Genomic DNA, 14,170 nt, shown 5'->3' with positions numbered 1-14,170 from the left:
AAGGGACGTACTTTTGTACTTAAAATGGTATAAACAAATTAAAATGTGTGAAATATCAAGTTTTCAAATACTTTTGGAGGGCACTGTATGTTTCTGTGCAAATGCAATATCTAGAAAAATACAAGTATTGGATTGGGACTCTGTAATATCATGTATAGGTCACGGACATGAATGAGCAAAGCTCTTCAGCATCTCACTACAGTGAGGAAAATAAGTATTTGAACACCCTGCGGTTTTGCAAGTTCTCCCACTTAGAAATCATGGAGTTGTGTTCGTGTTGGCGATCCTCCTGTCCTGTGCGCCAATTGCATTTCTTGTATATTCGTCCGTGAATTGTTCTGTGAATTGTTCTGTAATTTATGTTTTGTAGCATGGCCCAAGCAGAGGGTCACCCCTTTGAGTCTGGTCTGCTTGACGTTTCTTCCTCAGAGGGAGTTTTTCCTTACCACCGCTGCTCTGGGAGTTGGTAAGGTTGGACCTTACCTGTGTGAAGCGCTTTGAGGCAACTGTGTTGTGATTTGGTGCTATATAAATGAAAATAAGTTGAAGTTGAAGTTGATGGAGGGGTCTGAAATTTTCATCTTAGGTGCATGTCCACTGTGAGAGACATAATCTAAAAAAAAATCAGAAAACCACAATGTATGATTTTTTTTTAAATAATGTATTTGTATGTTACTGCTGCAAATAAGTATTTGATGACCTACCAACCAGCAAGAATTCTGGCTCTCACAGACCTGTTAATTTTTCTTTAAGAAGCCCTCTTATTCTGCACTCTTTACCTGTATTAATTGCACCTGTATGAACTTGTTACCTGTATAAAAGACACCTGTTCACACAGTCAATCACACTCCAACCTGTCCACCATAGCCAAGACCAAAGAGCTGTCTAAGGACACCAGGGACAAAACTGTAGACCTGCACAAGGCTGGGATGGACTACAGGACAACAGGCAAGCAGCTTGGTAGAAGACAACAACTGTTATGATTATTTATTAGAAAGTGGAAGAAACACAAGATGACTGTCAATCTCCCTCAGTCTGGGATTCCATGCAAGATCTCACTTTGTGGGGTAAGGATGAGAAAGCTCAGAACTACACAGGAGGACCTGGTCAATGACCTGAAGAGAGCTGGGACCACAGTCAATCAATCAATCAATCAACTTTTTTCTTATATAGCGCCAAATCACAACAAACAGTTGCCCCAAGGCGCTCCACATTGCAAGGCAAGGCCATACAATAATTATGAAAAACCCCAACGGTCAAAACGACCCCCTATGAGCAAGCACTTGGCCACAGTGGGAAGGAAAAACTCCCTTTTAACAGGAAGAAACCTCCAGCAGAACCAGGCTCAGGGAGGGGCAGTCTTCTGCTGAGACTGGTTGGGGCTGAGGGAAAGAACCAGGAAAAAGAGATCGATCACTAATGATTAAATGCAGAGTGATGCATACGGAGCAAAAAGAGAAAGAAACAGTGCATCATGGGAACCCCCCCCACAGTCTACGTCTAAAGCAACATAACCAAGGGATGGTCCAGGGTCACCCGATCCAGCCCTAACTATAAGCCTTAGCGAAAAGGAAAGTTTTAAGCCTAATCTTAAAAGTAGAGAGGGTATCTGTCTCCCTGATCTGAATTGGGAGCTGGTTCCACAGGAGAGGAGCCTGAAAGCTGAAGGCTCTGCCTCCCATTCTACTCTTACAAACCCTAGGAACTACAAGTAAGCCCGCAGTCTGAGAGCGAAGCGCTCTAATGGGGTAATATGGTACTACGAGGTCCCTAAGATAAGATGGGACCTGATTATTCAAAACCTTATAAGTAGGAAGAAGAATTTTAAATTCTATTCTAGCATTAACAGGAAGCCAATGAAGGGAGGCCAACACGGGTGAGATATGCTCTCTCCTGCTAGTCCCCGTCAGTACTCTAGCTGCAGCATTCTGAACCAACTGAAGGCTTTTTAGGGAACTTTTAGGACAACCTGATAATAATGAATTACAATAGTCCAGCCTAGAGGAAATAAATGCATGAATTAGTTTTTCAGCATCACTCTGAGACAAGACCTTTCTGATTTTAGAGATATTGCGTAAATGCAAAAAGGCAGTCCTACATATTTGTTTAATATGCGCTTTGAATGACATATCCTGATCAAAAATAACTCCAAGATTTCTCACAGTATTACTAGAGATCAGGGAAATGCCATCCAGAGTAACGATCTGGTTAGACACCATGCTTCTAAGATTTGTGGGGCCAAGTACAATAACTTCAGTTTTATCTGAGTTTAAAAGCAGGAAATTAGAGGTCATCCATGTCTTTATGTCTGTAAGACAATCCTGCAGTTTAGCTAATTGGTGTGTATCCTCTGGCTTCATGGATAGATAAAGCTGGGTATCATCTGCGTAACAATGAAAATTTAAGCAATACCGTCTAATAATACTGCCCAAGGGAAGCATGTATAAAGTGAATAAAATTGGTCCTAGCACAGAACCTTGTGGAACTCCATAATTAACTTTAGTCTGTGAAGAAGATTCCCCATTTACATGAACAAACTGTAATCTATTAGACAAATATGATTCAAACCACCGCAGCGCAATGCCTTTAATACCTATGACATGCTCTAATCTCTGTAATAAAATTTTATGGTCAACAGTATCAAAAGCAGCACTGAGGTCCAACAGAACAAGCACAGAGATAAGTCCACTGTCCGAAGCCATAAGAAGATCATTTGTAACCTTCACTAATGCTGTTTCTGTACTATGATGAATTCTAAAACCTGACTGAAACTCTTCAAATAGACCATTCCTCTGCAGGTGATCAGTTAGCTGTTTTACAACTACCCTCTCAAGAATCTTTGAGAGAAAAGGAAGGTTGGAGATTGGCCTATAATTAGCTAAGATAGCTGGGTCAAGTGATGGCTTTTTAAGTAATGGTTTAATTACTGCCACCTTAAAGGCCTGTGGTACATAACCAACTAACAAAGATAGATTGATCATATTTAAGATTGAAGCATTAAATAATGGTAGGACTTCCTTGAGCAGCCTGGCAGGAATGGGGTCTAATAAGCATGTTGATGGTTTGGATGAAGTAACTAATGAAAATAACTCAGACAGAACAATCGGAGAGAAAGAGTCTAACCAAATACCGGCATCACTGAAAGCAGCCAAAGATAACGATACATCTTTGGGATGGTTATGAGTAATTTTTTCTCTAATAGTCAAAATTTTGTTAGCAAAGAAAGTCATGAAGTCATTACTAGTTAAAGTTAATGGAATACTCAGCTCAATAGAGCTCTGACTCTTTGTCAGCCTGGCTACAGTGCTGAAAAGAAACCTGGGGTTGTTCTTATTTTCTTCAATTAGTGATGAGTAGAAAGATGTCCTAGCTTCACGAAGGGCTTTCTTATAGAGCAACAAACTCTTTTTCCAGGCTAAGTGAAGATCTTCTAAATTAGTGAGACGCCATTTCCTCTCCAACTTACGGGTTATCTGCTTTAAGCTACGAGTTTGTGAGTTATACCACGGAGTCAGACACTTCTGATTTAAAGCTCTCTTTTTCAGAGGAGCTACAGCATCCAAAGTTGTCTTCAATGAGGATGTAAAACTATTGACAAGATACTCTAACTCCCTTACAGAGTTTAGGTAGCTACTCTGCTCTGTGTTGGTATATGACATTAGAGAACATAAAGAAGGAATCATATCCTTAAACCTAGTTACAGCGCTTTCTGAAAGACTTCTAGTGTAATGAAACTTATTCCCCACTGCAGGGTAGTCCATCAGGGTAAATGTAAATGTTATTAAAAAATGATCAGACAAAAGGGAGTTTTCAGGGAATACTGTTAAGTCTTGTATTTCCATACCATAAGTCAGAACAAGATCTAAAATATGATTAAAGTGGTGGGTGGACTCATTTACTTTTTGAGCAAAGCCGATAGAGTCTAATAATAGATTAAATGCAGTGTTGAGGCTGTCATTCTCAGCATCTGTGTGGATGTTAAAATCGCCCACTATAATTATCTTATCTGAGCTAAGCACTAAGTCAGACAAAAGGTCTGAAAATTCACAGAGAAACTCACAGTAACGACCAGGTGGACGATAGATAATAACAAATAAAACTGGTTTTTGGGACTTCCAATTTGGATGGACAAGACTAAGAGACAAGCTTTCAAATGAATTAAAGCTCTGTCTAGGTTTTTGATTAATTAATAAGCTGGAATGGAAGATTGCTGCTAATCCTCCGCCCCGGCCCGTGCTACGAGCATTCTGACAGTTAGTGTGACTCGGGGGTGTTGACTCATTTAAACTAACATATTCATCCTGCTGTAACCAAGTTTCTGTTAGGCAGAATAAATCAATATGTTGATCAATTATTATATCATTTACCAACAGGGACTTAGAAGAAAGAGACCTAATGTTTAATAGACCACATTTAACTGTTTTAGTCTGTGGTGCAATTGAAGGTGCTATATTATTTTTTCTTTTTGAATTTTTATGCTTAAATAGATTTTTGCTAGTTATTGGTGGTCTGGGAGCAGGCACCGTCTCTACGGGGATGGGGTAATAAGGGGATGGCAGGGGGAGAGAAGCTGCAGAGAGGTGTATAAGACCACAGTCACAAAGATTACATTAGTAACACATGATGCTGTCATGGTTTAAAATCCTGCAGGGCAGCAAGGTCCCCCTGCTCAAGCCAGCACATGTCCAGGCCCATTTGAAGTTCACCAGTGACCATCTGGATGATCCAGAGGAGGATTGGGAGAAGGTCATGTGGTCAGGTGAGACCAGAATAGAGCTTTTTGGAATCAGCTCCACTTTCCCTGTTTAGAGGATGAGAACAACCCCAAGAAAACCATCCCAACCGTGAAGCATGGGGGTGGAAACATCATACTCTGGGGGTGCTCTTCTGTAAAGGGGATAGTACGACTGCACCGTATTGAAGGGAGGATGGATGGGGCAAATTTGGCAAACAACCTCCTTCCCTCAGTAAGAGCATTGAAGATGGGTCATGGCTGGGTCTTCCAGCATGACAATGACCCCAAACACACAGCCAGGGCAACTAAGGAGGGGCTCCGTAAGAAGCATTTCAAGGTCCTGGAGTGACCTGGCCAGTCTCCAGACCTGAATAGAATAGAAAATCTTTGGAGGGAGCTGAAACTCCAAACCTGAAAGATCTAGAGAAGATCTGTATGGAGGAGTGGACCAAAATCCCTGCTGCAGTGTGTGAAAACCTGGTGAGAAACTACCGGAAACATTTGACCTCTGTAATTGCAAACAAAGGCTACTGTACCAAATATTAACACTGATTTTCACAGGTGTTCAAATACTTATTTGCAGCAGTAACATACAAATAAATTATTTCAAAAATCATACATTGTGATTTCCGGATTTTTTTTAGATTATGTCTCTCACAGTGGACATGCACCTAAGATGAAAATTTCAGACCCCTCCATGATTTCTAAGTGGGAGAACTTGCAAAATCGCAGGGTGTTCAAATACTTATTTTCCTCACTGTATGTCATTTAGGTTCTTCAGACTTTTTTTGAGCAAATGCTTCAGGGGATCATTAGCATGGCTAAAACCTTTCAGCTTCTGGGGGAACTCTACTTCCCCAGACCCCCCGCCTTTTTAAGCATTTTTCTTTATTTGACAGCACCAACTACTGGACAGGAGAAACCTAGCAATCAGTGTGACTCACTGATTTCAAAATGTAGCTCTTTTCAACATAGATGTGTGGTGCTATGACATGTCAATCATCTGTGTCCAATCAGATTTCAGGGCAGTCCAGTGCAACCCTGGCTTTAGTAAAATGTTTGGTAACTCGGATTATTAAATAGATGCATTTGTTTTGTCCAGTTTAGAATCTTTGATGTACGACTTCAGTTGTTCAACAGTCCGGGGTCTCCGTTGTTGTATTTTGCGCTTCATAATGCACCACACATTTTCAATGGGCGACAGGTCTGGACTGCAGGCAGGCCAGTCTAGTACCCGCACTCCTTTACTATGAAGCCATGCTGTTGTAACACATGCAGAATGTGGCTTGGCATTGTCTTGCTGAAATAAGCAGGGACGTCCCTGAAAAAGACGTTGCTTGGATGGCAGCATGTGTTGCTCCAAAACCAGAATGCACCTTTCAGCATTGATGGTGCCATCACAGATGTGTAAGTCGCCTATCCCATGGGCACTAACACACCCCCATACCATCACAGATGCTGGCCTTTCCACTTTGCACTGGTAACAGTCTGGATGGTCTTTTTCCTCTTTTGTCCGGAGGACACAATGTCCATGATTTCCAAAAACAATTTGAAATGTGGACTCATCAGACCACAGCACACTTTTCCACTTTGCGTCTGTCCATTTCAAATGAGCTCAGGCCCAGAGAAGGCGGCGGTGGTGTTTCTGGATGTTGTTGATGTATGGCTTTCACTTTGCATGGTAGAGATTTAACTTGCACTTGTAGATGTAGCAACGAACTGTGTTAACTGACAATGGTTTTCTGAAGTGTTCCTGAGCCCACGCGGTAAGATCCTTTACACCAGAGGTGCCCACGTTTTGTCCTCGAGATCTACCTTCCTGACACCCCTAGTTGTCTCCCTGTTCCAACACACCTGATTCCAGTGAAAAGCTCATTAAAAGCCTGCTAACAAGTCTTTGATTGTTAGCTTCTAAGTTCTTCTAAGTTCTAAGTGTGTATCACCAGTTATCCATCCTCATGATGAAGTGGTATAGAGGAGCATTTTCTTAAAAAGAAGACCTGAAAGTTAAGCTACAAATTGCCAGAAGGTACATCTGACATGCTAGCCTGGATTTGATCTGTTTTGGTGAAAGCAAATCCTTCTCTGCTCTACTCCACTATGAAGCTAAGAGTAGTGATGCAAAATGCAAAGCTTGCACTGTGCACAATTTCTCCAGTCACAGCCACATAAGATCATAACGTCTCCTGGGTTGTCTGGGTGTCTTGGTGGCTTTCCTCACTTTTCTCCTTCTTGCACAGTCACTCAGTTTTTGAGAACTGTCTACTCCATGCAGATTTAACATAAAGTGCCATATTGTTTGTATTTCTTTGTCAGCCACATAATTTAAATAAAATAAGAATAATATTGTTACACCTGAACCTGTGTAGATGGCTGGTCAAAGAAAGTTAAAAAAGGTTTCCACACTTTGTAAAATTTCTTTTCAGAGCCCCTCAGGACAAATCTTATCTTCTCCAATTTAAGGTGAAACAGTACGTCTTTAATCCAGTGTGACACTGTGAGTGGGGCAGAGCCCTTCCATTTCAAAAGTATCAAACATCGTGCTAACAATGTCGAAAAGGCAATAAGTTTTGGTGCTCCAGCCGGTAGCACCAAACCATCAGTGACAACCCCAAATAAAAATAAGGTTGGATCAAGTCTCATCCTCACCCCAAATATGCAAGAGAAAGCCTCACAAACACCCTCCCAAAATGTCTGGATTTTTGAACATTGCCAAAACATGTGAATTAAAGTGGGCTCAGATGATGTGCATCTTTCACAGGTTGGGTCAATTTAGGGATATATCTTTGCCAATTTTGATTTACTAAAATGTACTCTATGCACAATTTTAAGCTGTATAAGCGAATGTCTTGCACACATGGAGGACAAATTGACCTTCTCTAAGATGTGTTCCCAGTCTGTTTCGGTATAACTAATTTGAAGGTCCTGTTCCCAGGACCGCTTAATAGCAGTCATGGGTGAGGAGCCCAAACATGTAATTAAGGCAAACATTACAGAAATAGCTTTTTTTATGACAGGATTGGAACACATAATATCATCGATTACATTATTAGGGGGTTTATTAGGAAATCCTGGAATAGAGACCGAAAGGAAGTGCCGAATCTGCAAATACCTGAAGAAATGGGATGCAGGTAAATTATATTTATTAGCCAACTGTTCAAAGGAAGCAAACGTATTTTCAATAAATAAATCTTTCAAAAGTTTCAGCCCAAGAATAGACAGTATTAAGAACAGAGGTATGTAAACTTTTGATCAGGTTCATTTGGGTAGTTCTCTTGTCATTTTGATTTAAAAAGAGGAAACACAGTTGTTTGACAATAAATGGCTTCACCCAACCACTAACCATGACTGAAAAAAAAAAAAAATTTGTGTTGTCATTCATATTCTCTTAAAAATGGCCAAAAAAGCAAAAATTCTGCCAGGGTATGTAAACTTTTGAGCACAACTGTATTAATGGGATTTATTTTCATCACCAACAGAGTGCTAAAGAGATGAGAGATGGCCTTAGTAAACACTGAACAGAAATAAATGGAGCACTGTTATGTTAATAAAATAATTACAGAAAGGACTTTTGGATTTTAAAATAAGTATTTTCTTCTTGGCAGTGGCATAAAGTGGCAGTGCTCTGAGAAACGCAGCAGGAGCACCAGATTAGAACACAGAGGGATTTCTTGAAAAACACTCCAATTATTCACAAGAAATTTTCATGATTAGGAATTAAAGTATTTCCAGATGTCCTCTTACAAAACAAGGGTATGTTATGTGGATAACAATTTTTGTCAGACTGTGATGATGAATCCGGCTGAAAGGGTGCAACAGGTCAGATTAAAAGGCTTTATATTTACTCTGTGTGCTGGGGCCAACAGGTCTGCTTCACATTATGCAAACGTTTGTTTTTGTTAATTAAAAAAAATGAAAAAATAGGATCTAACAGCTTTCTTCCTGTTCGCATGAATTTGTTTAGGATGGAAGTAACAGAGACATTAACAGAGTCTGGTTCGGGTCATGTTCAGACAGAAATATTAAAATATGAGGCCTGAACTGCATTCTAGTTTGAATATGCCTTGAAATTGTACTTGGTGTGTGTGTGTGTGTGTGTGTGTGTGTGTTTACATTGTGAAATAGGTTTTCCTTTTGTCTTTCTTTTAGCATTGTCACTTTATGACATCACAAAGGTATAAACTGGATAAAAATCAGAGTTGTTTCCTCTGGATTGTTTGTGGTAATAATACTCATCTGCCCAGATCACCTGTTCTGGATCTGAATCCAGATTTTCCAGATTTTGTTGACAGTCATTCTTTCAGTACACAAGCTCTCTAAATTTTGACACAGTATATTAGCTTTTAAAATTATTAATAAAAACATCTCAAAATGTTGAAGAAATTGATAAGTAATTTGCGGTCCCACATTCAGATCCATCAGGATCTTATTATTTAACAGGTGTAACAATGAACATTCCCCAAAAATGTAATCAAATTCTTATTTTTTTTAGCAGTATTTACACATAAACAGCTCATTGACTGACATCATCCCTCGAGTGCAATACAAAAATAGCTTGTAATACCAATTATAAGGATTCTTTCAGTCATATGAATTGTTAGAGATGAATACAACTGATCTTAAAATTTCACAAAGAGGAGCTAAGAGAAAAAGGCTTGTGAATATGACCGCCATGCTTCTGCCATGATGGCATTAACCAGACACAAAGATTCACTGTGAAAGGTCACCAACAGGACATGTGCAGACAGGTACTCGATTTCCTGCACAACAAGGACATCATTCTGAAATGGTATTCGGTGGAACTATTTACAGTACTTCCACCATCCGTCTGTCCGTTTTCTCCCGCGTAGGATCGACTTTACTTGCCCTTCACCCTAGGATCTGTACCAACAGAGATCTCATTAATCTCTTACACAAATGCCACGCCACCAATCAAAGCAGGAAACAGTTGTGGCTCCAGCACCAAGGGCATAATCAGAACGTATCAGCTGGTGTCAACTAGTGACAGAAAATCCATACACTCTCTTGCGAGTGGAGCAGATCATGTTTTTGGCCTACATTTGGCTTAAGGTAGTGTTGACCGGCCTACCCATGAAGCCGGCTGGTGGGCGAGAAGAAAAGAAGCTCTGCAGACAATATTACCTTCAAAACGTACAAAACGGTACGCACATCATCACATAACACGCCGACAGATATCTAAGCATCTTCATGTGTGTCTGCTGCAATCCATTTAAAGAAAAATACAGCTTATATATCTCAGCATTCGTTGCCATGCAGTTTCACTAAATTTAGGGCAGATGTGTTTTATGAAAGATGCGCAAGACAATTACCCACATAGTCTCATACTTGAGATAAAAGTGCCCCTTTCTTTTTTTCCCCAATAGCAGAGGTGGCCATTATGTTTTTAATGGAACACTACTGCCATCTAGTGGATGTGGAATAGCTAAGCCTGAGGATAGTGGTCCTCTTGCCATTTGACGTTGTTGAAAATTGAGGACGAGCAGTGACAGATACAGGTGGGAGAATCAAGGAGTGAAAATTCCTTTTGCTTCCTGACATGCAGTTCGCTCCGAGATGGTGTAGATCTCAGAACGGAGGAGGACCTGAGGAGGTGTCACCTGGTGAGATGGAACAGACGCTGTGTTCTGTCACATTGTGTTCAGACACACTGCTGTGTTGTGCTGCCACAGCTTTTGAAATCTGAAAATGAGCCTGATGTGGGTGAGCGGTCTCTAAGGGATTTCAGCTTGTGTGAATTTCCTGCTCTGTACTTTCTGGCCAAGCATTTGATAGCAGCAGATAACGTCTCTGTCACTGGAAAAGCTTCAATCAAGTCATCAGAATGTTTCCAGGTTTTGTAACTAAACCAAATATTCTGTTTGAAGCTGCACCACTTTTCACAAAATGTTTGGTAACTGCAATTATCAAATGGATGCATTTGTTTTGGATAGCATATAGAATAATGACTTCAATCCAGGTTAGAATCTTTGAAAACCAACATTTTTCTTATATCTGTTATATTTTAAAGTAGTATTAATCAATGACTTGAATACACTGGAATTTTAATCGGAAAGTTGAAGTCATAAAAACGATGCAGTTTTAATGCTCAAAAATAACTTTATTTTCAATAATGTGTGTATTTTTAATTGAATGTAATCAGTACACTAAATTTTGCTGTGTTCAATGTTAAATCAAGTTAATCACCACTAATATTTATTGGCACTTTGATAGTGTTTATGTGACAATGAGACCGAGTTGATTAAGCACTGTCATGAATGAGATCTTAAATACTGTTAATTTACTGCAGAATTACCATCGCTTCCATCACTCAGTTTTTTAATATTATTGCAGTTTCAGAATAAACATGCTTCAGTTCTACTCTACTAAAAGTACAATTTACTCCAAAAAGAAAAAGACTCATTACAGATGTTTCGAATGTATGTCACAGATGTCAAGATCTGAACCCCATGGAAACATATGAAGGACTCAATTTCAATTTATTTTCATTTGTATAGCACCAAATCACAACAAAGCTGCCTCAAGGGGCTTCACACAAGTACGTTCTAACCTTACCAACCCCTAGAGCAAGCACACAGGCAACAGTGGTAAAGAAAAACTCCCTCTGATCATTTGAGGAAGAAACCTCAAGCAGACCAGACTCAAAGGGGTGACCCTCTGCTTAGGCCATGTTACCAAAAAGGTTTAAAATACAGAACACAACAAAACAACAATTGAGGAGAGTCCATGCAGGCATCCAGTCAACCGTCGGGAGGTGGGGGGGTATCGAGCCACTCATTGGATCTGTTCCTACAGCAGATTCCATCATGCATCCACCACAGAAATCATCCAGTCCAACACATGGATCCAGCCGCATCTCAGACAGAGAGAAAAAGAGAACAGAATTAGTCGGCCAGAAAAACTACACTTAAGGTATAATTCCTTGCCAGAACATGACACCAAATGTTTTGAGGATATGTACACATATTCTAGCAAACAAGAATGAGTCGTTCTAGTTCTGTTATCATAATGGTATATGTCAGTAGCAGTAAATACAGTACCAGTAGACACAGTCGGATAAATAAAGTGATGCAATTTTTTTCTTTCCTGTCGAGTTAAAATGAAGCAATCAATATGCATTTGTATTGTAGACTTTCATGTTTAATTCAAGGGGTTCAGCAAAAATATCATATTAGAAACTTATTTGCAAATAGAGATGTGAATCAAATCAAATCAAATTTATTAATTTATACGTATAGCACCAATTCATGAAGGGGTCGACTCAAGGTGCTTCACACAACTCAGTTTGAAAAAGTAGAGCAAAATGAATTAAAAGATTAAAAAGCACAATAAAAGAATAAAAACATAAAAAGTAAAAAGAATAAAAGAAAACATGCAATAACATAAAATACTAGCAATAAAACAGAGAAAAAGATGTGCCTGAGGTGGTACGTAGGGCTTAACTAGGTCAGCCAGGTAGGGAGCTGCCAGTCTGTGAACAATTTTATAGGCCAGTAACAGAACCTTAAAGTCCGATCTTAGAGAGACAGGAAGCCAGTGAAGAGATGCCAGAATGGGTGTAATGTGGACAAACCTCATGCTTTATGTCAAAAGTCTGGCTGCAGCATTTTAAAAAAAAATTGGAGAGCCCTAATGCTGGACAGCGGTAAACCACAAAATAGAGCATTGCAATAGTCCAATCTGGAAGAGATAAATGCATGTATTGGAGTCTCAGCATCAGCCATAGACAGGATGGGACGAATCTTCGCTATATTTTGCAGGTATAAGAAAGCAGTCCTCGTAATGTCTCTAATGTGGATGTCAAAGGACAACGTAGGATCAAAAATTACCCAAAGGTTCCTCACTTCGTCCGTATGATGCATAACACATGAACCTAAGATAAGCGCTAGCTGGTCAAATTGATGCCGATGTCTCGCTGGACCAAGAACCATCATTTCAGTCTAATCAGTGTTTAATAGTAGGAAGTTATTAGACAACCAGCTTCTCATTGCTGCAAGGCAGTCTTCTAAAAATTTTATATGAAGGAGATTACCAGCAGTTATTGGCATGTACAATTGAGTATCATCAGCATAACAATGAAAGGCAATTCCAAAATGCCACAGTATATGCCCAAGAGATGCTACATAAAGGGAGAAAAGTGGAGGGTCTAAAACAGATACCTGTGGAACCCCGAATTTCATGTTACTAAGGTTAGAGGTAGTGTTACTATACAAAACACAGTGAGAACGACTGGACAGGTATGATGTCAACCATGCAAGGGCATGTCCAGTAATCTCAAAATGATTCTCCAGCCGATCGACTAAAATATGATGATCCACAGTATCAAACGCAGCACTAAGATCTAACAGCACCAGAACCATAGTGGTGTCCGAGTCCATTGCTTGCAGAAGGTTGGAGATGTAGTAGCAAAAGACTCACTTGGAAAAGTGCTGTAACATAAAATGTGGAAAAAGTGAAGCGTTGTGAATACTTTCTGGATGCGCTGTATTATTCTATATTATTATAGAATTATAATTAATATCTATTATATTATTCTATATTTTCTGTTTGTGGTTTATTCTTGCACAAAAGTGCAAATTTGTGAACGACCTTAGATTGTGTTGATGAATATCTTATGGCAGACGTTGTATCCCAAGCACTCTTGACCATGTAAAAGATGTGAATGTCATGAGGGTACAGGGCCTGAAGTAAAATTATACCAAGAATATCCCAGACTACTTCTGGTATTTGTAATTACAGGATTTTGTTACAGACAAATAAAGCACAATGTAAATTTGATGAAAGTAGAACAGTTCAAACCATAAGTGGAGTTTATAAAAATGTCTATGGAATAATACAGTGCATGTGGGAAGTATTTACAGAACTTCACGTTTTACACATGTTCTTATGTTACAGCCTTATTCCAAAATGGATTAAATTCTTTTTTTTTCCCTCACAATTCAACAAACAATACCCCATAATGACAATGCCAAAAAGGATTTTTAAGAATTTTGCAAATTTACTGAAAATAAAAAATGAAGAAATCACATATATATAAGTATTCATAGCTCAAAATTGAGCTCAGGTGCATCGTGTTTCCACTTATCATCCTTGAGATGTTTCTACAGCTTAATTGGAGTCCTCCTGGGGTAAATTCAAATGATGGGACATGATTTGGAAATACACATACCTGTCTACATATAAGGTCCCACAGTTGACAGTGCATGTCAGAACACAAACCAAGCATGAAGTCAAAGGAGTATCGAGGCACAAATCTGGGGAAGGGTACAGAAACTAATTTGAAGATCCCAATGAGCACAGTGGCCTCCATCGCTCATAAATTTAAAATGTTTGGACACAACAGGACTCTCCCTAGAGCTGGCCACCCATCTAAACTGAGGGTGATGTGTCCAAGAACCAGATGGTCACTCTGTCAGA

The sequence above is a fragment of the Thalassophryne amazonica genome, chromosome 4, assembly GCF_902500255.1.
Source record: "Thalassophryne amazonica chromosome 4, fThaAma1.1, whole genome shotgun sequence".
In the NCBI taxonomy this organism is placed as follows: Eukaryota; Metazoa; Chordata; class Actinopteri; order Batrachoidiformes; family Batrachoididae; genus Thalassophryne; species Thalassophryne amazonica.
This window is presented reverse-complemented; position numbering follows the sequence as displayed.